We start from the raw sequence: 26,486 nt of genomic DNA, 5'->3' as shown, positions 1-26,486 counted from the left end.
GAGTTCCTTTTCAAAAACAGCATGAACACTAAGAAACCATTAACTCTATTTGTCACCCAGTAAATAGAGTTTTTGATACCAGTGCCAGCACTTTCAATAGCGCTTGTTACTTTCCTTCTCTGGATCCAGATCCTCATATATAAAATGTGATGTTTCTTCAAGGTTTCTATGAGTTCCAAATTTCAATTGCAAAATCATCGATCACTGTCTGACATTTAATTTCAGTTCAAGAGAAATATAAATGGAAATCTGCAGTAAGTAGTACCACAATAACATTGAGCTTTTGAGGTTTACTTGTCTTTATCATGTGAGTCTAAATACAACCAAAACAAGTTTTCCAGGCCTTGGATACTTGCTAAATAAAGATAACAATGGCCAGACACTTTAGAAAGAACAGAAAGTATATACATTTATCTAACTTATGGCTCTAGTGGCATAAGTAATGTATCTCTTTATGTTGGGAACTCAGTACAGAATATGACTACTCTGTAAATGTATAGAATAGATACTTTTATTTTTAGAAACCAGCTTGGAAAACTGTAAAATTAATAAGCAATGTCTTTAATTACATATAAATTATACAGATAGCATCACCCACAATAACTTTAAATCTTGCTATAATATAGTCCCAAACGTTTTGGGAACAAATTACCTAAGCCTCATAATAAAACCCAATTCATTTTTACAGTTTCTTAGCAAAGTACACATAGACATTTATAAATCATTATGATTTAGAATAAAAAAATAAGATTACTTTTGATATTGTTATCTAATATCAAGTTAAAATGACATTTTAGGGATTAAAGATTCAGAGTTACTTTCAAAATTCCAGTGTTAAGTAAAATTTTAGAGTTTCTTACGAAGGAAGACTTGGCCGACTATATAATGTACTATATAGTGTAAGTGTGATTAATACATCTTTCAGCCAAGAGGTTTAAGAATGACAACAGTTAGTTTTATAAAAACATTAAAAACTCTATTTCCCTAATACAAGCATAGAATACCTCATTAGCCTTAACTCAGTACCACTCAAAAGCAAAATCTTTTTCTATCAGCTAACACTTACAAACTTTCTCACTGTCTTTCATTAACCTCAGAACATGAAATCAGTTGATATTAAAGGAATAAAAAATGTCTATAATCTAAAGTATAGCTTAGGATAGATTGGTTCAAGATGGTAGAGTAGAAGGACGTGTGCTCACTCCCTCTTGCGAGATCACCGGAATCACTACTAACTGCTGAACAATCATCAACAGGAAGACACTGGAACTCACCAAAAAAGATACCCCACATCCAAAGACAAAGGAGAAGCCACAATGAGATGATAGGAAGGGCGCAATCACAGTAAAATCAAATCCCATAACCGCTGGGTAGGTGACTCACAAACTGGAGAACAATTATACCACAGAAGCCCACCACTGGAGTGAAGCTTCTGAGCCCCACATCAGGCTTCCCAACCTGGGGGTCCAGCATCAGGAGGGGGAATTCCCACTGGTATCAAGGCTAGTGGGATTTGACTGCAGGACCTCGACAGGACAGGGGGAAACAGAGACTCCACTCTTGGAGGGCACATACAAACTAGTGTGCACATCAGGACCCACGGGGAAGGAGCAGTGACCCCATAGGAGACTGAACCAGACCTACCTGCTAGTATTGGAGGGTCTCCTGCAGAGGCAGGGGGCGTGGCTATGTCTCACTGTGAGGACAAGGACACTGGCAGCAGAAGTTCTGGGAAGTGCTCCTTGACGTGAGCCCTCCCAGAGTCCACAATTAGCCCCACCTAAGAACCTGTAGCCTCCAGTGCTGGTTCATCTCAGGCCAAACAACCAACAGGGAGGGAACCCAGCCCCACCCATCAGCAGACAAGCAGATTAAAGTTTTACTGAGCTCTGCCCACCAGAGCAACAGCCAGCTCTACCCACCACCAGTCCCTCCCATCAGGAAGCTTGCACAAGCCACTTAGATAGCTTCATCCACCAGAGGGCAGACAGCAGAAGCAAGAAGAATTACAATCCTACAGCCTATGGAACAAAAACCACATTCACAGAAAGACAGACAAAATGAAAAGGTATAGGCCCATGTACCAAGTGAAGGAACAAGATAAAACATCAGAAAAACAATTAAATGAAGTGGAGATAAGGCAACCTTCAGAAAAAGAATTCAGAATAATGATAGTGAAGATGATCCAGGACCTCGAAAAAAGAATGGAGGCAAAGATTGAGAAGATGCAAGAAATGTTTAAACAAAGACCTAGAAGAATTAAAGAACAAACACCTAAAAGAATTAAAGAACAAAGAACAGATGAACAATACAATAACTGAAATGAAAAATACACTAGAAGGAATCAATAGCAGAATAACTGAGGCAGAAGAACGGATAAGTGACCTGGAAGACAGAATGGTGGAATTCACTGCCACAGAACAGAATAAAGAAAAAAGAATGAAAAGAAATGAAGACACTCTAACAGACCTCTGGGACAACATTAAACGCAACAACATTCACATTATAGGGGTTCCAGAAGGGGAAGAGAGAGACAAAGGACGCAAGGAAACATGGAAAAGGAAATAGCCACCCAAGTCCAGGAAGCTCAGAGAGTCCCACGCAGGATAAACACAAGGAGAAACATGCCGAGACACATGGTAATCAAATTCACAAAAATTAAAGACAAAAGAAAAATTATTGAAAGCAACAAGGGAAAAATGACAAATAACATACAAGGGAACTCCCATAAGGTTAACAGCTGATTTCTCAGCAGAAACTCTACAAGCCAGAACGGAGAGGCATGATATATTTAAAGTGATGAGAGGGAAGAACCTACAACCAAGATTACTCTAGCCAGCAACAGTCTCATTCAGATTCAATGGCGAAATCGAAAGCTTTACAGACAAGCAAAAGGTAAGAGAATTCAGCACCACCAAACCAGCTCTACAACAAATGCTAAAGGAACTTCTCTAAGTGGGAAGCACAAGAGAACAGGACCTACAAAAACAAACCCATAACAATTAAGAAAATGGTAATACAAACATACATATTGATAATTACCTTAAATGTGAATGGATTAAATGCACCTACCAAAAGACCCAGGCTTGCTGAATGGATACAAAAACAAGACCCATATATATGCTGTCTACAAGAGACCCACTTCACACCTAGGGACACACACAGACTGAAAGTGAAGGGATGGACAAAGATATTCCATGTAGATGGAGATCAAAAGAAAGCTGGAGTAGGAATACTCAGAGAAAATAGACTTTAAAATAAAGAATGTTGCAAAAGACAAGGAAAGACACTACATAATGATCCAGGGATCAATCCAAGAAGAATATATAACAATTATAAATATATATGCTCCCAACATAGGAGCACCTCAATACATAAGGCAACTGCTAATAGCTATAAAAGAGGAAATTGACAGTAACACAATAATAGTGGGGGACTTTAACACCTCACTTACACCAATGGACAGATCATCCAATCAGAAAAGTAATAAACACAAGCTTTAATGACACAACAGACCAGATAGATTTAATTGATATTTATAGGACGTTCCATCCAAAAACAGCAGATTACACTTTCTTCTCAAGTGCACACGGAACATTCTCCAGGATAGATCACATTTTGGGTCACAAATCAAGCCTCGATAAATTTAAGAAAATTGAAATTATATCAAGCATCTTTTCTGACCACAATGCTATGGGATTAGAAATAAGTTACAGGGGAAAAAAACATTAAAAACACAAACACATGCAGGCTAAACAATACATTACTAAGTAATCAAGAGATCACTGAAGAAATCAAAGAGGAAATAAAAAAATACCTAGAAACAAATGACAATGAAAACACGACGACCAAAAACCTATGGGATACAGCAAAAACCATTCTAAGAGGGAAGTTTATAGCTATACAAGCCTACCTCAAGAAACAAGAAAAATCTCAAATAAACAACCTAACCTTATACCTAAAGCAATTAGAGAAAGAAGAACAGAAAAACCCCAAAGTTAGCAGAAGGAAAGAAATCATAAAGATCAGAAATAAATGAAAAAGGAATGAAGGAAACAATAGCAAAGATCAATAAAACTAAAAGCTGGTTCTTTGAGAAGATAAACAAATTTGATAAACCTTTAGCCAGACTCATCATGAAAAAGAGGGAGAGGACTCAAATCAATAAAATTAGAATTGAAAAAGAAGAAGTTACAATGGACACTGCAGAAATACAAAGCATCATAAGACACTACTACAAGCAACTCTATGCCAATAAAGTGGACAACCTGGAAGAAATGGACAAATTCTTAGAAAGGTGTAACTGTCCAAGACTGAACCAGGAAGAAATAGAAAATATGAACAGACCAATCCCAAGTAATGAAATTGAAACTGTGATTAAAAATCTTCCAACAAACAAAAGTCCAGGACCAGATGGCTTCACAGGTGAATTCTATCAAACATTTAGAGAAGAGCTAATACCCATCCTTCTCAACCTCTTCCAAAAAATTGCAGAGGAAGGAACATTTCCAAACTCATTCTACGAAGCCACCATCACCCTGATACCAAAATCAGACAAAGACACTACAAAAAAAGAAAATTACAGGCCAATATCATGATGAATATAGATATAAAGTTAATGCACAGAAATCTCTTGCATTCCTATACACTAATAACAAAAGATCAGGAAGAGAAATGAAGGAAACAATCCCATTCATGACTGCAACAAAAAGAATAAAATACCTAGGAATAAACCTACTGAAGTAGGTAAAAGACCTGTACTCATAAAACTATAAGACATTGATGAAAGAAATCAAAGATGACACAAACAGATGGAGAGGTATATCATGTTCTTTGCTTGGAAGAATCAATACTGTGAACATGACTATACTACCCAAAGCAATCTACAGATTCAATGCAATCCTTATCAAATTACCAATGGCGTTTTTTACAGAACTAGAACAAAAAAATCTTAAAATTTGTATGGAGACACATAAGACCCCGAATAGCCAAAAAGCAATCTTGAGGGAAAAAACGGAGCTGGAGGAATCAGACTCCCTGACTTCAGACTATACTACAAAGCTACAGTAATCAGGACAATATGGTACTGACACAAAAACAGAAATATAGATCAATGGAACAGGATCGAAAGCCCAGAGATAAACCCACGCACCTATGGTCAACTAATCTATGACAAATGAGGCAAGGATGTACAATGGCGAAAGACAGCCTCTTAAATAAGTGGTGCTGGGAACACTGGACAGCTAGATGTAAAAGAATGAAATTAGAACACTCCCTAACACCATACACAAAAATAAACTCAAAATGGATTACAGACCTAAATGTAAGACCAGACACTATATAAAACTCTTAGAGGAAAACATAGGAAGAATACACTTTGACATAAATCACAGCAAGATCTTTTTTGATCCACCTGCTAGAGTAATGGAAATAAAAACAAAAATAAACAAATGGGACCTAATGAAACTTAAAAGCTTTTACACAGCAAAGGAAACTACAGTCAAGATGAAAAGATAACCCTCAGAATGGGAGAAAATATTTGCAAATGAATCAACGGACAAAGGATTAATCTCTAAAATATATAAACAGCACATGCAGCCAATATTAAAAAAACAAACAACCCAATCAAAAACTGGGCAGACCTAAATAGACATTTCTATTTAGACATACAGGTGGCCAAGGGGCACATGAAAAGCTGCTCAACATCACTAATTATTAGAGAAATGCAAATCAGAAGTACTCACACCAGTTAGAATGGGCGTCATCAGAAAATCTACAAACAACAGATGCTGGAGAGGGTGTGGAGAAAAGAGAGCCATCATGCACTGTTTTTTTTAATTTGATTTAATTTTTTTTATATAGCAGGTTCTTATTAGTTTATTGCACTGTTGGTCAGAATGTAAATTGATACAGCCACTGTGGAGAACACTATGGAGGTTCCTTAAAAAACTAAAAATAGAATCACCATATGACCCAGCAATCCTGCTACTGGTCATATACCCTGAGAAAACCATAATTCATCATATATTAATGCATATATGTGGAATCTAGAAAAATGGTACAGATGAACCAGTTTGCAGGGCAGAAATTGAGACACAGATATAGAGAACAAACGTATGGACACCTAGGGATGAAAGGGGGGTGGGGGCGGTGGTGGGATGAATTGGGAGATTGGGATTGACAAATATACACTAATATGTATAAAATAGAAACTAATAAGAACCTGCTGTATTAAAAAAATAAAATAAAATAAAATTCAAAAAAAGAAATAAAGTGTAGCTTAACATGGGTACAAGCTGTATAATTTAAAAGTTACCTGAATAGAGAGGGAACATGAGTTTGCCACTTCTCAGGGCTCAGAGCTGAGAACAGAGGCAACTGATCATTAACTTCTGGCTGGAAGCAAACTTGCACACATATCTCAAGAGACTCTCTGCTCTGCCCTCCCCTCTTTCTTTTCTCAAATTAGGGGAAAGGTAGCTCTATCTCTTCTTGAAGGTCTTGCTTTGACATGCACCATTAAATCATACTTTTTATAGTATAAAGTTAACTTGGCTTAAATTATATTCTGGGTCAAAGAAGGTAACTAAATCTCACAATTTGGCTAAATTTAATCTTATTAAATTTCTTCTAAATTTAACCTTCTGATTCTCTTTCTCTGACGTTTATATAACCACATTTTCAAATGTATGTACCATGATGTGGTTTAATATCATGAATAGAACACATTGCAAAAGTAATATAATATATAAATTAAACTGTCAGTGAATCTTCACCTAGTCTGACTAGATAACTTGATCAGTTATGAACAGTAATAAAGAGGCCCATGTCATGTGTTAAATCCCTTGAGAGGCAGATAATTTCATTTTGTTGCCTAATCATATACTACATGTCTTACTTGGCCAGCCATTCTGTAAATGTCTGCCCTCTGTCACAAAGGGTCCTCCCCTAAGACTGTGATTGGGTGGACTTCCCTGGTGGTGCAGTGGTTAAGAATCCGCCTGCCAATGCAGGGGACACGGGTTCAAGCCCTGGCACAGGAAGATCCCACATACCACAGAGCAACTAAGCCTGTGCACCACAACTACTAAGCCTGTGCTCTAGAGCCCGCAAGCCACAACTACTGAGCCCATGCTCCACAACAAAGAGAAGCCACCAGAGAGAGAAGCCCGTACACTGCAACAAAGAGTAGCCCCACTCGCCGCAACTAGAGAAAGCCCACACGCAGCAACGAAGACCCATCATAGCCAAAAATAAATAAATTAATAATTTTTTTAAAAAAAACAGGAACTGGGGAATCTGATGGTGGGTCAGTGTTGCCATTTTTGGATTTGAAGAACTTACAATAAGTTCTGGAGAAATGAAGAGCTATTGTTTAGTGGGTGTTTTCCATATTCTATGTAGGTTATTGTACCAAACAATTTACATCCATGACCTCATTCTTTAAACCATATAAGATAGACATTATGATACATATTTAAAGTGTGAGGACACGGAGGCTCAGAGTTTGGTTACTTAGGTCAGATAGTTAGTAAACATTGGGTCCTGGATTCCAATTTTGGTTATGTGGGTCCAAGGTCCATGTTCCTCTCCACTGAACAGCAGGTCAGCCTTTCTATGGTCAATGGATGAGGAGAATTTGATTTCCTACATGAAAGATGCCATTATTTAGACTTAGGCAATAAGCAATGACTTGTAAAATATGATTCCCAAAGATTTTAATAGGCTGCATTTCTAAATGTACATATATAATGATGACAATAACCAGGTAGTAACAAATAATCTCTGGACATTTCCTCTAATTTATTTAGCTAAATAATGCAAATGCCTTTAAAAATAAGACGTGATATTTTTATGTCTTCTATTAAAACCTTAAGTTCAAAAAATATAATGAAACAAAATAAAAGCATTAGGAAATTTTGCCTTGTACAAAATTAGACATACACTGAAGTTTTAACACACTAAATAAACTGTAATGTGGATTTCACAATTATATAGTACATATAGCAATCAAAAGCAGACGACATCTTTACTGAGAACTCTTCAAATACCTTTGTCCCAACACAGCAAAGTGCTTAGTAGCTAGGAAGTGTTCAATACATTTATTTGGGATAAAATTACCTGATGCAACATAGGTGACTAATCAATTAATAATAACTTCACTCTACTCTGTAGATATACCTCAAGTAGTTTTATTTTTCAAAAAAGGTGGTAGAATAACATTTCATTAGTCATTTGCTTCAACTACTTTTATATAAAGCCAAATGAAAATAAGACTTAATTCTGTGCAAATAAATGATTATTAACTTTATTAAGCAAACAGGCCATTAATTATACCAAGAATGCTAAATTTAAAAAGCTCTCATTTGTGTGATTAATATTTTTACTTAGTATTATTACAAAAAGTTCTAAAGTTAAATAAAAAGAGAAATACAAAGATATATTCTAAGATTGATATGTAAAAATTACATTATCAAGAAAATAACCTGATAACGTAGGATGTAAAAAAATTAGAATTGGCAGGAGTGTGAACAATACATTTTGTACTTATTTTGTATGATTTTGCTTATTGTTACAACAATATTAAATTCTTAAGAAATTACTATTAAAAGACAGTGATGTTTATTACATAAACCTTTGAGAAAGAAAAGCCAAATACAAAACAGACTTGTACACCATGAGCCCGGAGGAGAAAATGGCTGAAGGTGACTAACCTTTGCCAAGGTTACAAATTCTCAAAGTAATTCCAAGAATGTGGTAATGTGAGTTTTTTTTTTAAATTCCAGTTTCCAAAATTCTTCAATAATTCGGGGATGAGAGAGAGAGAGAGAGAGAGAGGAAATGGTCTCAGAGGAAAACCTTGATAAACAGCATGTGTGCTCTTGGAACAGGTTATTAATTCTGTCTTTGAAATATGACAATGAGTTCCTGGCAATGAATTTGTTTATAACATTATTCCCAAGTTCTATGCAGCATTCGCACATTTCCCTTGTGAGATTTTGATGTTTTTCGCATTATGACTAAGGAGTGAAAACTGAGTTCGTGGGGAAAACCCAAGTTTTTCATCTGAATAAAAATTGCAAGAAATTCTGCAAGGCGGAAAGCTCAGATATAGATATTTGGGTGAGGAAAAGCAGTGAACTAGTCAAAAGACTAATCAAACACCTCAAAAACACAATGGGAATCTTTTAATGGATTGCTTTTCTCATTTGGATAATTTTTTTTACTATTCTTTTCCTGGAAAGAGTACTGTAATCTTAACATTCATTTAGCATAATTGACTGTGATCCCATTATTTTCTGAATTCTAGAATTATAATGGAGTTTGAAATCAGCATATAATAGAAGAAAACAACCCAAATTTATTCTGAGTTAATTATCCTTTGGAGTTATAATGTAAAAAGAAATCCTTTTTTTTTTAACCTTGATAAGCATAAAAGGAAAATAAGTCTTTAGTTAAATTTGCTTGCATAAAATAATTCCTTTATGGTTTCAAAATACCCCAGGAAAATATAATGGGATCAAAGAGGTCCTGAACATATAATATAGAGATATTCTACCATTTCAACAGATTTCCCTCTTTTTGCTGATGACAGTGGCTCACTAATAGAAAAGAATTATTGGAAGCATGATTTGAGTATAAGGAACATTTAAGACCCTTCCTTCTTTGACTGTTACCCAATTAATAGATCTTACTATATGCAGCCAATACAGGAAACACATTCAGAGAGGAGAGTACTTTGGAAATACCCTTCTAGCTCAGAACCTCTGACTCCTCTTAGCTCTCTGCCATTGCCCTCAGCATGCACATGGCCTCACAGCTTTCTAGTAAACGCAGCAGCATCTGCCAGTGACTCAGCTCAAAGTCAGAATCACCAATACTGTCTCCCCTTCTCTAACATCAAAATCAATTTACCAATCCTGGTAGAGTCTACTTCCACAAGGACTCAAATCTATCTCCTTCCCTTCTTTCCCACAGGTACCATTTTATTTCAATTAATTTTGGTAGCTTTCCAATTGTTATACCAGCATCCGATTTCTCTACTTGAGTAAAGCCTCTGTATCTTTGCCTAAATTGGACAGTTAGTACAAGTTCAGACCATGGCACAGTGGTCAATAACTCCTCACTGCTGCTTTCCAACCCTCATACCCCACAGCCATCTTTGTGCACACACGCATGCACACACACACACACACACACAAGTATACCTGGGGGATATGTTATAAGATAATATGATCAAGTGTGTAGTTTCCATCTATTACTATAGTCAGTAATACTAACATGGAAGTTTTAATGTGCTTTGGCTTTTCACTGCCATTAGTAAATTAGAAGCCATTATTTCTCCTGGTTTAAAAAAAATGCTACAAAGGCATTAGACATTAATATAAGATATGAGTAAACAGAGCTTAAGGCAACATTACATCTACTGGCCCAGTCACATCACACCAGGTATGAGATTTTTCCACACCTCAAAATAAGTTTATATCCTTAGTAAAAGTAAACAAAAACTTTTAAACATGTTAAAGTTACTTTAAATGAAAGTATAAAGTCTTCAATTGTTGATGCCATGACATATAAATTTAAAAAGTAGAACAGCTATTATCCAAAAGACCAGAGATAACAAATGCTGGAAAAAGGGAGTCCTCGCACACTGTTGGTGGAAATGTAAATTCGTGTAGCCGCTATGGAGAACAATATGGAGGTTCCTCAAAAAATTAGAAATAGAACTACTGTATGATACAGCAGTCCCACTTCTAGGTGTACATCCCGAGAATATGAAATTACTATCTGGAAGAGATATCTGCACACCCAAGTTCACTGAAGCATTATTCAAACCAGCCAAGATATAGAAGTGAATGGATAAAGAAAATGTGGTATATATATTATATGTGTACATTAGATACTATTCAGCCGTTAAAAAGACTGAAATTCTGCCTTTTGTGACAACATAGATGGACCTTGAAGGCAATATGCTAAGTGAAATAAGTCAGACAGAAAAAGTCAAATACAATGTGATGTCACATATATGTGTATTCAAACTCATAGAAAGGATGGTGGTTGCCAGGGGCTGAGGGCTAGGGAAAATGAGGAGATGGTGGTCAAAGAATACAAACTTTCAGTTATAAGATGAATAAGCTCTGGTGAATAAGTACAGCATGGTGACTATAGTTAAGAATACCATATTGTATTCTTGAAAGTGCTGGGTGAGTAGAGCTTTAATGTTCTCACCATATCAACAACAAAATGATAATTATGTGAGGTGGTGGATGTGTTAACTAACCTTATTATGACAATAATTTCACAATATATACGTGTATCAAATCATTACATTGTACACCTTAAAGTTACACAATGTTTTAGGTCAATTAGTACATCTCAGTAGAGCTGGAAAAAAAGAAAAGTAATGTAAAGTCATATGACAAAGGTAAAGTTTATAGGAGTCACCACCACACCCTAGGGCTTGATGAAAATCCTATGGTTTCAATTATTTTATTTGTCTCTGGTTTCCCTGTGTGGGCTCGACTCTCTTGGTGTCCTCCTCAGCAACAGACAGAGCACATGGACCTTCTTTGCCTTTGTTTGGCCCTGTGGTGAGCCCCAGCCTACTCATTAGGCTTCCTCCCCCTGGGGAACCAGCTATTTCCTACTGTGGTGCAGCATAACTCCTTGCTGTCCTTCACCCTATTCTAAAGGATTCTTTTTTTTTTAAAGTATTTGATTTAGTGTTACAAAGCTTAGGTTCAGACCTACACTTGACTTCTGAACTTGAACAAAGTACCTAACCCCTCTGAGTCTCAGGCTTCTCACCTACGTACTGGCTTCATGTTTCCTTACAGAGACACTTCTGGTAAAATAACACTTCAGTCTGTTCCAAATCTGATTGCTGAATTTGGAAAAAGAAAAAAAACAAACTATGCAAGCTTAGGACAGACATTTCTGGGCACTCTCTTTTCCCTATGTGCCTTCCTACAGAGGAGCTGCATTCTGGTCTGGTTTATACCATGTATATACTAGGGTAGGCTGTGCTCCTACAAAGGGAAAGCCTAAATTTTGGAGAAAAGTTCAATTAGAAAGTCCATTTGACCACATAGCCAAGCCACATTCTCCAGGTTAGCATCAATTTTAATAATTAAATGAATGAGTCAAAGAGATAGCCCAATCTATTTTTCCCTTGTGTTAATTAATCAATTTAACCAACATTTAGTAAGCAGTTAGCATACAAAAGGTATTATGTTATGAATAGTAGGAATGCCAAGATAAATAAAACAGGTTCTCTTTTCTCAAATAGTCACTCTTCCATGATGGAAAATAGATTCATACACAGTTAACAAGACCTAATTATTAAACCTAAAATAGAGATATAACGTATTATGAGAGTTGTCATATACTGTAGAATCTTGTGTGATTTAACTCATCTCTACATACATTCGCATATTATAGATAAGAACCATAATCATAAAATTATCTGCTCAGGGCATCTGCCATAACATCATAAAGCTGTTAAGCAATGTTAGGATTTGATTATCAGAATTTAATATCTTAGAAATATTCCCTGTATCTGAAACCAATGTACTCATTATTAACCACATTTTTCATGGATACATTAGCAAAGGTGAGTGATTTACTCTTAACAGGAATTCTCAATTCATTATTTCTGGAGTATAACATGAATGGTGAAGACTAAATATTTAATTTAAAAATTGGGTTAAAGAGACGGCCAAAAATATATGCCAATTCAGCCTGAATATTTGCTCTCAGCATTAACATCAACCCCCAGAATCCACAGTCTATGTAAAAGAAATGAGGACACAGTGAGTGAATAAGTGGCATTAGTTTTAATGGGAGAATACTGTGGAGTGTGCTCCGCTTACCTCCCTACTGATTTCTTGATGTGATTTCAAGGTAGAAACGCATATTAGAGGTGAAGAAGACATGACAAGGTATTTGGTATGTAATTTTCTTGAAACCTTCCACTAACTCATTCCAGTGACTTTTTTTATTCAAATAATTTCTCTTTTTTTTCTGCTACCCTTCTGTCAAATCTCGGATTCAAATGAAAGCAGAGTTAAGAAAGAGTGATATCCTTTGTATGTTCAGTGTTCAAAAGTTTCTGAGGTCACACAAAGATCTATATATTTCCACATAGTTAAGTGCCTTGGGGAAAGCCCCTCCCAATTTTCTGTGATTTTTAACTATATGCAGGCAAATGAGATGCCAATTAGTGAAGCGTAGGAGGAGTGAGGCTGCAAATTAGAAGTTGAAGAAACAGACTAAAGGACACCACAAAGATGCCAAATAAATTTGAGGGAAAATAGAAATAACATTTAATTAAAAGCACACAATGTGATTATTGGTGTTTTTTTTTTTTGCTGTACGCGGGCCTCTCACTGTTGTGGCCTCTCCCGTTGCGGAGCACAGGCTCCGGACGCACAGGCTCAGCGGCCATGGCTCACGGGCCCAGCCGCTCCGCGGCATATGGGATCCTCCCAGACCGGGGCACGAACCCGTATCCCCTGCATCGGCAGGCGGACTCTCAACCACTGCGCCACCAGGGAGGCCCTATTGGTGTGTTTTTAAATCTATATTCAATAGGTCTGTGATATAGTTTTTAAGTATCCAATTACCAGAGAAAACCTAGGGAGTCAGAAAACAAGCAGAGACAAGCTATTCCATAAGAACAATGCATGATTAAAAACTATGTAAGAAATCATGGCATGCTGCTACTGGCCTCCGTGTGTAGGGTGGTAGATGGAATAAACAGATCCTGCATCCCTGCCTAACTCTACTACTACTACTAGAATCGATGCTATTTCAGGGATCATCGGTTCTTCCCCACTGTCCTGAGAAAGCCTTGAACAGACATCATTTATCTGTTGACATTGGGAGGTGTGTAACATATGTTGGCTGAATTAATTAATATATTGTGCCTTGCAATATAGCTACTGTGCCCACAGTCTAAAAAGTTAATCAAATATATGCTCCTACCAGGCCTTTAGAAGATCCACCACACCCCTGCCAGACACAGTGAATGAAGTAGCAATTTCTATTCACCCAGTTCAGAGGCTCCTCTCTTCATAGAATGTCTGAAAATTCAGACTAGGTTTTTCTCACTTGCAAAGTATTTTTTTTTAAATCTAAGACCTTTTTTTACAGGGTGATGCATACTTTTCCTAGCACCAAGAAATTTGCATGCTTAAACAGTGACATCAAAACAAATCTAAAGACTCACAATAGAGTCTAAAATAGAAAGACAAATGACGTGAATTATTATAGAGTATGCAGAATTTGCCCCATCTACATGTTTGTGATAATGAGAGCAGACAAGGAAGGGAATTATTTAAAAGTAAAAGATTTTAATCTACTTTATAATAATGATAAATGGAGTATATAACTTTTAAAAATTGTTAATCACTATTTTGTACATTTAAACTTATATAATATTATACATCAACTATACCTCAATTAAAAAAAGAAAAGTAAAATATGTTATTTTTAAATATATTAAATGTTAATTATCAAATATATATAATTTTTAAAAATTATATTAGATAATAAATTATGAAATTGACAGAATTTAGTTTCATTAAAATGCTTCTACCCCAAAAGCATTCCCCCCAAGATTTTGGACACTCTCCTGTCTATCCATGAAAACAAAGACTGTGACTCTAGAGAATACAGTATTTAAGGAATAAAAGTAATAATAATAACAATAGCTAATATTTATATAGCTCCTACTATGTGCCAAGTACTGTTCTAAGTACATAACATAAATTAACACAGTTCATTCTCACAGCAGCCCTATGAAAAAGATGCTTTAAAGTCTTTGTTTCACAGATGAAAAGTCAAATGCTCTGGCAGATCATAATTACAGGCATACCTCAGCAATATTGCAGATTCAGTTCCAGACCACCATAATAAAGCGAATATCAAAATGAAGCAAGTTACATAAATTTTTTGGTGTCCTAGCACACATAAAAGTTATGTTTACACTATACTGTAGTCCATTAAGTGTGCAATAATAGCATTATGTCTAAAAAAATGTACATACCTTAATTAAAAACTACTTCATTGCTAAAAAATTCTGATCATCATCTGAGCCTTTAGTGAGTTGTAATCATTTTACTGGTGAAGAGTTTGAAATATTACAAAAACTACCAATATGTGACACAGAGTTACAAAGTGAGCAAATGCTTTTGGAAAAATGGTGCCTAGGCTTGCTTGATGCAGGGTTGCCACAAATCTTCAGTTTGAAAAAAAAAAAAGCAATATCTGGGATTCTCAATAAAGTAAAATGCAGTAAAACAAAGTATGCCTGTAGTAAGAATCAGAGCCAGGTTGTGAACTCATATACTCAGGATCCATAGTCTGTGCTCTTAACTAATAAGGAATAGGCAAGGACAAGTCAGTTCCCTTAGTAAACCATGTATCCAAAAGGAACCATATGACATATTACAACCTACTTCAACAGTTATATGCTTAGCATGGGACAAAAAAATGAACATACCAAAGAGGCAAATCCCCCCATGACTGACTTCAGTCACCCTGGCATAAACCACTCTACTCTCAAGCTTCGTCACCTAATCTCACAGTGTCAGGTTGTATTATTAGCTTCTTATCACAGCTGTAATAAACTACCACAAATTTACTGGCTTAAAACAATGCAAATTTATTATCTCATAGTTCTGGAGGTCAGAAATCTCACTGGGTTAAAATCAGGGTGTTAGTGGGAGGCCAAAGGAACAATCTGTTTCCTTGTCTTTTCTAGTTCCTAAAAGCCACCCACATTCCTTGACTGTGGCTGCATTTCTCCATCTTCAAACCACCAACACTGGGCTGAATCCTTTTCATGCTGCTATTTCTCTCATTTCTCAGGCCCCTGGTGATTACATTGGGCCCATACATACAATCAAGGATAATCACAAGGTCATCTGAATAGCAGCCTTACTTCTCCCTTGCCATGCAACATAACATTCACAGGGTGAAGGGGTTAGGATGTGGGGAGCCACTATTCTGCCTACCACCTGGACATACGAAGATGTGTTCATGAACGTGAGAATGAAGGCAGAATATAACCATACAGTTGGTCTAGGAACTGTTCTTGACAAACAGGTGATACAACTTTGTAAATTTATCACAATACTCTTATAATATAAAGTATGTAGCAATCCAAATGCAAAAAGGAAATTTGGCCAATTAAATATAGTTTTTGAAGAGCATAGACTGGTTATAAGAACATCTGACTTCAAATTCTCTCTGTTACTAGTTATACAGTTTTGAACAAGACACTGACAGTGCTGAGGGTCAGTTTTCTCATCTGCACAGTGGGGATAATATTCCCTGACCTTCTTTACACCAGGATTGTTTTGAGGGTCAAGTTAAATTAAATCTTTGTGAGTAATAAAAACTATGTATCAATATAAATAAAATATGAATATGAGAACTCCCAATATAAGCATTTTTGTTCAAACTATAGTTATTTTTTAAAGGGTGCAAATGACAAAGATAACAATAAAAGTATGTACCTAAAGCCTCCCCCTTTATTTTAAAACCAGCATTCATATTAGTAATAATAACATAATATAATTATTATTGAAATTTATCATTTACTACCTTTATAATATCCTTTCAGTGAAGGAAGTCTGTATATTTAGCTCTGTTTTATATACAGAGAAACTGAAGCTTAATCTCTTGACCAAGATCACACAGAATATAGACTCACAGAAGGACTAAAAGCTAAAAGTGCCAACTTTAAAATCTGTTCTAGTTTTGAAAATGGACTTAAACACCAGCCAAGCTAACATTCCCGTTCACATTAAGATCCACCAGTTCCACAGCAGCATGACTTAGAATGACTCAGATAGAAGAAAACGTTATTATACACTGAGGGTACTCACAAAGCAGCTCTATTGGCACAGAGTCCTAGAGTCCTTTGGTTTCCAAGATTCCTGTGTCTAAGGTTTCACAGGAAAGCATCACATCTTAAGAGTGACTCCTAAAAGAATGAAAGAATAATCACCTAAATATCGAGATGCATGATAAAAAGAAAAATGAAAAAGTATCCAACTCCATCTCTGAAAGACTTGATAGCATGTAGCTTTCTATTGCACTGGCTGAAATTGCTGTTTGCCTTTTCTAAATCTCCAAGGTTTTATTTCAAGGCCCTCTTTAGATATGGACAGACTGTTTAGTTAAATTACTTCATATCACCACTAACCCGTCATAACTATGGTGACTGACTGCCTTTATTTGTGCCTGCCTTTATATTTTCTGCCCTAAGTCATATTTCCCAAAGTGTAGAGGAATTCCTGTGGAAACATCAAAGAGATTCACTTCAGCCCGAAGTATTTGGGACTTCAAAACAAACAATAACTTGTCTTTAACTTTTGCGAAACTTTTCTTTCCACTTTTGGTAGGATAATAAATGTGTGTATATGTGTATGTTTATAAATCAATAACTTGAAATTTTTACATAAATACATTAAGGCTATTTACATTAAATGCATTAATTTGAAAACTGAAGAGAATTTCAGTAAGATTATTAAGCTCTAACAATAAATCAGAAAAATTTGTAAAAGATCGTCAAAATTTGACCATCAATTCTTTGTACGTTCTTTGATTATATAGACCTTAAGACAAGTTTTTGACTTCTCTGTCCAATCCCCTTACCTGGAAAAAAAAGGGGATGTAGTAGTATTTAACTCAGAATCATGACTACTAAATTAAGTCAGTTAATATTTTGTAAAATACTAGCATAGTGTTTGGCAACAAAATAAGAAGAAGAAAAAGAAGAATATAATAAGAACTATTATTATTATTAATAGTTGGTACTTGAAACAGTGAAAAATATTAGTTTATATAGATGAATAAATATTAGATCCTTGCTTATTCCTGACTTGAAAAATATGAGACTTATATTTACGTACATAAGTCCTATTTGTCTTATTATTAACCAATATAATTAATCAACTTTTAGATATGATCCAGAGAAATCAGATTGTTTTACAGAGTATGGTGTAGTGCAAAGACTATTGAAATATATTTCACAGGAGCAAAGACTAAGAGGAGAGAACAGAGATAATACAATGTCACTGAGATAGCACTTGCAATGTTACCTTGTTTGACAGGAGAACTTTGTCATTGTAGTCTAAAATGGAAGGAATTTCAGACTGGCAGTCAATCTGCTTACTGTGGAATTTCCAAGACTATAAAAAGCAGACTATGTACATATAACTGTCTCATTTAGTAAATATCTCATGAAAATTTGTCAGTTCTATAATATATGTGAAGAACTTCCTTGTAGTGACAATTAAATTTATTTGAATTTAGAATCAATATTAAAATATATTTTACAAAATTACTGGTATTACTACACCACAATAAGTAAAATTTATATAATAAAGTTAACATGTTTAAGGACATAACATCTTACTACACTTAACATTTTGCTTCAGTGACTACCACTGAAATACATAATTTTGAATTCATTTCATGTGTAGATACGATGATATATTGGTATTATTTGAGTAATTCACTTTTGTCTGCATAATTACGTTATTTCCCCATGCCCCAAAAGCAACCTCTCTCATATTTTGATTCTCATGTGAGATAAAATAATGTTACTAACATTTGAGAATAATGAGATGAGGAAGTTTTCTTTCTTTCCTTTGTATCTTAACTGTAAACTTATTTTAACAGTTTGAGTTTAGAAATTCCCTGATTTGACTCTAGAACATCAGAGTACCAGAATTATCTTAATTTACAGTATTTTGTTGTGAAAATAGGGCAGCAAAAGTTTTCTCATTTGCTTTATTGTGTACTTTTACTATTATTATTATTTTTAAACAGAAACAGGCCACAGACCTTAAAAGGTATGTGCTTGTGAGTTGATATGTGTTAAAAAAAAAAAAAGAAAGGACTAATTTGACAGTCATGTGATCATATCCATTAAATAAACACTTTTTTTTAAAAAAGAGATGTAGTTAAAATGAAATAAAATGCTTGCTATTTGTTTTGGCATGCCTTTTGACCTTCTGAGTAAACTTCACCTTGTACAAAAGTTAGTATATGTGACCTTCTGAAACATGCATGGCTAAATCACAGAGAAGTCTGACAAAGGCTTTTACTTATTGAAAAAAACAATTTGTGTTATAGGTCCCTTACTATAAAATACCCAAAACTTAGCGCACTTCTAGAAAAGTCCAGAAGCTAAAAGGAACTCCTTGATCCATTATAGTGAAAAACAATACAAACAAGAAAAGGAAGTAAAAAAAAACAGGAATCTCTCAGCTCCTGGAAGGTTATATTAATTTCCAATCTCTTATCCAATTATCAGGTAGAAAAAATATAATTTTTTAATTCTGTAATTTCAGAGGCCATTATTTAGGTGATTTAAATGGCCATACTTTTTAGAAAGAACCAGCAGCTATTTCAGTATTTTAATACTTCATGGTGTCATGAAGTTCTATGTCTGGTGTACAGTCATCTCATAATTAATTAACTTAGGAATTTTTGTTGCAACTAAAATACATTACCCAGGGTTCATGATCTTATTTTTATAAAGGTTCTTATTAAAGGGGCTAAGAAGTGTGATGTAGAGGAGGAAAATATATCATTCATGTTTACACATGGTTGGTTACTACCGAGTGATAAAAATTAAAAATTACATTAGTTAAAATAGGTAAATTTATTCATATATTTGACAAAATGGACAAAAAGCCCTCCAAAAATAAGAAGATATTTTAGAAAACATAGTAGAGCTAAAAAGAATAATTAGTACTATGCAAATCCACATTCAAATTTTCAGAAGAAACAGCAGATAAACCTACTCTCCTAGGAGAGAGTTTTCCCCTTTAACTTAATAGCATCATCCAATCATATTTGGAAATATTCAGTGTTCATTAGGGCTTAAGAAAAAGTTCCTTGAATGAATTATTCACGAATACTTTAATCATAATTCCAAACTTTATGATAGTAGTTAGCATTAGCAATAAAGCAAAAAATAACTGAGAACCCACCTACTATTTTCTTTTAATTCTCTTTCTCCTTTCCTTTCCTCACAAGCACAGAAAGCATGTTTGTTTTGGAAGCAAATAGCAAACAGTACAAAAGGAGAACTTAAAGTGAGTGATTAATGATCAAAGCAAAAATGTAAAATCACATCAGCTGACAAGGGGCTGACTGACCCAAGGTTGTAGAATGTGAAGGCATTAGGACAAAGCTAAAGAATAAGTCCTTCTTATTCAAAGGGTGATCTTTGAAAGTCACAGGAGGCAGATTCTCCAAAGCCTTGTAATATACAACTACAGAAATACTATCTACAGCTACTGTAAGTAGCCATTGTCATGGCCGACTTCAAGAAATTCTATTGCACTCCTTAATAAGTAGTATAACCTAAAATCTGTAAACAAGTACAACAAAATTACATAATTCAAGGTAATGACTTAAACCATCTTAAAATAAACATAAAGTGAGAAGACAGAAGAACAGAAATTTGTGATTGCAGAACTTTAGCAAAAATATTGATGCAAATTCTTGCTCACGTATCTTTGTTATGGAGATGTAAATCACCAGCCTGATAATTGAGAAGTCAAAAATGAAAGAAAATTGATCAGTATTGAAAACAAATATAATTTCTTTAAGTATTGTATTGAAAATTAACCATGAAGAAGGTTGAAGCCAAACCACATTGCAAAAGCATGTCTTAATTAATCATTTTGTCTTGTTGGTGTCACCATACTTTTATGATGCATGTGGAGGTGGCTATGAAGGGGCTGGCATGGGGAAATGTGAAGAAAGCAAAAGGTATCGGAGCTCCTATTAGCTGCTGTCTTCCCTACAGCCAAATTTACGTTTATCTTTTATTCTGTGAAACAAAGTGTACACCAGACCCTTTAGCAATATTATTTTTACATATAACTAGGGTGGACACATATGATGTGGTGTCCTGAACAAGGTGCTTCCAAGACCTCCAGCTAGATGGAGTGTAAGTGACCAAGGGCACAATCTGCTGAGCTCTGAAACCCTTTGCTGGATTTGCACAGAATCCACACTTCCCACAGGCTGCTCCCAGCCTGCACCTGAGCACAGCAGGGACATGAAAGCAGATGGTTCCTGGGATATACGTGACTCCTCTGATGACTGATTTTGCCTGGGGGGGCTTCCACATAGCATTGCCTGATATATGTTGGGTGTTCAATATTTATCTTTGGGGAGAATAAACCATTGTTATTATTGAGTTGTCAAAGCCCAGATTGCTGCATAAATATCAAAAATTAAACTCTGTGTGAAACTTAGTGTTAAGATGATTTTTCAGCTTCCTAATGCAATTCCAGGAAGCTGAAGTACAGCAAATATGTTAGAAAACTACAGAGTCAGAGTTTTGTTCCATGTAAATGTAACCTCTGATAGCTAGAGGTGTCTAAAAGTTAAATGGGCTGCTGCAATCCTCTCAATTACTCTTTGATAATACTAGCATTCCCATTTTATAGAACAGGGAACACTAGGCTTGGAGAAGCCAAGTTTTCAGGGTTACACAATTTTAGGGGCAGGAGCCAACATTCCAACCTCAATTTTGCTCACTATTTCCACAACTACCATACAGTTAGAAGATATATCTTTCATAAAAAGACCCTGAGATGAAGTGAGAGAGTGGTATGGACATGTATACACTACCAAATGTAAAATAGATAGCTAGTGGGAAGCAGCCACATAGCACAGGGAGATCAGCATGGTGCTTTGTGACCACCTAGAGGGGTGGGATAGGGAGGGTGGGAGGGAGATGCAAGAGAGAGGAGATATGGGGGTGTATAGCTGATTCACTTTGTTATACAGGAGAAATTAGCACTCCATTGTAAAACAATTATACTCCAGTAAAGATGTTTAAAAAAAAAAAAAGACCTTGAATGCTTGCATTGATGAGTGGATGGACTATGTGATGTGTAAAAACACTTCCAGTGCTAAAATCTGATGAATTTTTGGAGAAAATCCACTTGATGATGTTGTATCTATCTCCTTTATTTTCTATAAGCCACCTTTCTTTTCCATACATTTTGGAAAAAGTAAATCTACAGACCCCATTTATATTTCTTAATTTGTGTTACAGTTATTCAAATGCTTAGGTAAGACTATGTTGTTTTTAAATATAGCAATAGAAATTAACATCATTAACTAGAAACCTGTCCTAATAATCAAAAGGTGATGATATACAATCCTAAACACTAAATATTAATACAGTGTGATGCTTTGAATAAGTGAAATATTAGAAAAATATGTCTATGTAATATGTACTAATATCAATATTAGATTTTTAAAGTAAATTATTATTAAGCAAGTGACAGAACCAGAAGCATAAATCCAGTTATTTTTAATCCAGATCTTATATTGAACGATTGACCAGCAAGATACCTCCATCAGCTCAACACCTACAGAACTCTGGACAGCGCCACACTCAGCTCAAATATTAATGTGGCTGAAGTCAAATCATAGCACTATTTGGAATCAAAATAGCGAAACACATTTAAACATAAGCTCCATTTACAAATTTGAAGCCATCAAATTCCACTGATGCCTCTGTCTCTCATACTCTCAGGTCCTAAATTAACTGTTTCCTCCAATCACTAATCCTCTTTCTCAGTCTCATACTCACACAACTACACTGTGTATTTTTTCCTATTGGTTCATACTCTCCACCCTACCCCACCCCTCTTGATATCCTTCCCAATATTTTTCACTGTATCTTCTAGAGCTCCCATTTTTTCAAATAAATTTCCTTATTCCTAACCTAGACATTGCATTCCCTCCACGATCTTTTCTCCTTGAAGACCTGACTTAGACTGAGCCTTCTTGAATACATGCTAATTCCATATCATTAGGTCCAGAACAGAGGCTCACCATAATCCTAGGTCCACTCTGCATCTTATTGTCATTACTTTTTCAACTCATACAAAGAAATCTTTCTTCATTTAAGTTCATTTCATCAAGTTATATCATCCTGAAAACTAGGACTTATCATCCTTCAGACCATTTCTTCAAAATCCATTTCTCTTCACTCCAAAGTCTCACCATAATCAATACTGATGATCAATAATCATGCACTGTGATCAATAACCTAGCCAGAGAATCCACAACCTCCACTTCTACTCTCCTTTCAGTAACTCACTTCCAACTTGAAGCTAATGGGCACTCTGAATGCTTCTACTACTGGAGTCTTAAACATTGACATTCCAATTCCCAATTAGCTTCCCATCTTTTATACAACACTAAAAACCTTATTTCCATCAATTCTGTCCTGGAATTTCCTTGAAATTTTCCACCGTTTTGACATTTACATCTTCTCCCAAGCTATTAGTGCTTTTTAACCTCAATTTTTTTTTCTACTCAGCTGCACTGTTGATCTTCATTCAAACCCTAGTTCTGCTTCTCATTGGTAAAATATCTTGGGAAAATTATTTAACAGGATTCTCAGTTTGTTTTTTATAATGGGAATAATACTTATACTTCATAGGAAAGAGGGGAATAAATGTGGCAATGTCCATAATGTACTAAACACAATTCCTAGCACATTAAGCACTCAATAAATATTAATATCATCTATAATCTATCATCTATCATCTATAATCATCAATGTTTTCAAGTCAACTTTGTCTTCTGGCAACAAGGAACCTGAAACTTCCAAACTCAAAATGGGCCCTACAATTACAGTACTAAGTAGAGCTTTAAAAAAATAAATTAACTGCACAGATGGATGCCAATACACATTCATAGATTTCAGTTTTAGCAGGACTCTCAGTGCCTCTCCAGTAAGCTTTCTTCACACCTCTTGGTACTTTCCTCTCCTTTCCAATACAGTTCTAAACAGCTTCCTCTCTCCTCAAGTTTCCTAACCACTCTGTCATCACCTGTGGTTGACCAGGCTTCTTATTTGCAAAGAAAATGAAAACCATCAGACCAGGCATGAAATCTCACAAGTGTGTTCTTATCTGTGCACATTTCTGTATCTCTATTAATCCTTCATTCATTCCCTCCTGCCCTAGTAGTAGAGGTAAGCCCCTTCCTGGTCACCAAATAGGCCCTCACCTAATATATGATAAGTTCTTCTTGATCTTGGACGGTTTTGCCATCTGTTTTGACCCCTTCCCCCATCGTTCTCCTCCACTGTCACTTCTTCCCTTGCACTATATGTTCTAACAACACTGAATTAATTCAGTTTTCAGCTTAACCCATGCTGTTTCAAACCTTCACGTTTTTACTGCCTTGGTAGAAGTCAGTGCCTATCAAGGAATCCTTTTCTCACTTTTCTGTTAGCAAAGCTCCTATTTATTCCTCAAGACCCAACTTAACAATTCCTCTTTTGTGAGAGGAGGAAAGAAAGACAAGGGAGAGGATACTGAGAAGTACTGATAGGATAAGGAACTCTCAGGAAAGGTGATAATAGGGAAGCCTTACAATACCTAGAGTTGATAGACAACAATGAGTTTCAATTATGGTATCGGATTTCTTGCTTAACTTCTATCTTTAAAATACATTTCCACTTAATTCATGAAAAGCATTTCAATGGCTCCCTGACAGCTAATAAATAGAGTCTCAAGCCTTTCAGATTTACAGATAATTACAAAAGTACCTCCAACTGTCAGGAAATTACCAGTTTTCCATCCGTTTATGAACAGATTTTGAATGGAGAAGGCAGAAAGAAAAGTCAAACTACAACACACATTTGGTGGTGAGAAAAAAAAAAAACAGATCACTGACTTTGCTTTTTCTGCAATTTTCACAAATTCCTTAAGTGCCAGTTACTTATAACATCATTATAACACAGGCCTAAGGTAACTTCTGAAACCGAAATTTAGGCTGTCATAACCTTTGAACTACAATAAAGGCAGGACCTAAGTTGCTATTAACATCTGGTTAAGTTTCACATTGTTTTGCCTTGCTTTGTTTGCCTTTTAAAAATGTTTTTGGTTGTTTGTTTTAGTTTGGCCATTCAGCTTTATTAGGTCTTAAATGATATAAATTCTCCTGTTTTACTGCTGTTTAGATTTTATGCCAAATGTTAGCAATACAGGAAGCCAAATACTCAAACTTATCGAATACTCTCTCAATATGTCTAGTTCAAAATCTCCCACATACTCAGAGTTGCAGCAGGATAGATACTGTTCTCTAAAGGGCAGTGCAATAATCATCTTCATGGATATTTATTATCTTTTGTGAACAGATGTAGGTCATTGTAGAGATAGTTCCAAAGTCACCTTCCAAAGCTGAAATACAGACATGACATTTGGTAAAGTTTCAAAACCTGTTAGGTATAACATTACAATTTTCTTCAATTCACCAAAATTCCCTTTGTACTGTCGAAAGACTGCTGGAAGAGCAATGTTTTCAAACTGTTCGGCTTGATTACACTGGTGTGGTACCACTTATCTAGAGCTATTTTAAGCATCTTCTTGAGTTACAGTAAGCTATATTGTAAATCTAATTACATTTGCCCACAGGAAAGTAAGTACATGTGAACCCTGCTCTGTAATCTACTTAACAAAAGGCACCGTATTTTTCTTCATAGCATTTATCAAGATTGTTATTACATAGTTATTTATATTTCTAAATGCCTTTCTCTTCCACTATAAATTCCAAAAGCGCATGCAAATGTGTTTTATATGCAGTACCTTGCTCAGTGCATAGACAATAAATGTTTGATGAATGAATAAATGAATGAATGAGTGACCACATAAAAGATAACTAAATTATATACACTTATGCCTGACACTTTAAACTCATGCTGAAAATGTATACGTACTTCAGAGACTCATTGGCGTATATTACAGTGTAGTGTAATGAGGCACAAACTTTCAATTCAAATGGAATGGATTTAATGCCAGATCTGGTATTTAATGAATTGTGTGATCAAAGACAAGTGGAATGAACTCTCTAACTCTCTGTTTTCTCATCTGTAAAATGTGAACAATTGCACTGGATTAAGTATTAAAGATAATGCATACAAAAATATGCAGCACAGTCCATGACATGGAGCAGGTCTTAAGGTGGTGGGTAATGTCACTTATTAATACTTTATATAGAGTTTAAGTGAATTATATTAATCTAAATTATCCAAGGGCTTTTAAAAATTGACAACATAAATCTATTTTGAGCATATGCTAGCAGTGATAATTCATCAATAATTTACAGCATTAAAATGAATTTTCCAACACCTTCGTGTCTATTTTCCCAATTATTATAAAGTTTCAACAAGTTATTTTCAATTAAATTTCATCATTCTTTACTCTGTACACTCCTTGCAAATTCTTCATAATCATTCAAGAATCCTTCTCAATTGGTCCCCATAACCATAATCTGAATTCACTGTCAGTTCAATTTTCTGGCCTAAACTGCATGCTCTTCCCTAATCAACTTTCATTTCATTATTGCCCCTATATTTCATAACTTCAAACATTATCACAAGGGAAAAAGTAATCATTGCTGAATTGTATTCTCCC

The 26,486-nt window shown here is 35.3% G+C and overlaps 1 protein-coding gene across 8 annotated transcripts in view; it reads right to left on the bottom strand.

Annotated features, from left to right (window-relative positions):
* The window catches only part of SLC16A7 (solute carrier family 16 member 7), a 175,820-nt gene that overhangs the window by 98,583 nt on the left and 50,751 nt on the right, over window positions 1–26,486 (bottom strand). For 5 of the 8 annotated variants that reach the window (XM_082635771.1, XM_082635775.1, XM_082635770.1 and 2 more), the window contains one exon: window positions 16,896–16,993. The exons of 2 other annotated variants lie outside the window; for them this stretch is intronic. The gene's annotated coding sequence lies outside the window, so the exon portion shown is untranslated. Of the gene's footprint in view, window positions 1–16,895; window positions 16,994–25,125; window positions 25,254–26,486 lie in introns of all 8 variants that reach the window. One more of the 8 variants, XM_082635772.1, reaches the window with a different exon arrangement.

This window comes from Mesoplodon mirus, assembly GCF_964341445.2.
Source record: "Mesoplodon mirus genome assembly, chromosome: 11".
NCBI classification, from domain to species: domain Eukaryota; kingdom Metazoa; phylum Chordata; class Mammalia; order Artiodactyla; family Ziphiidae; genus Mesoplodon; species Mesoplodon mirus.
Note: the sequence above shows the minus strand (reverse complement) of the source record. Positions and strands in the feature narration are given on the sequence as shown.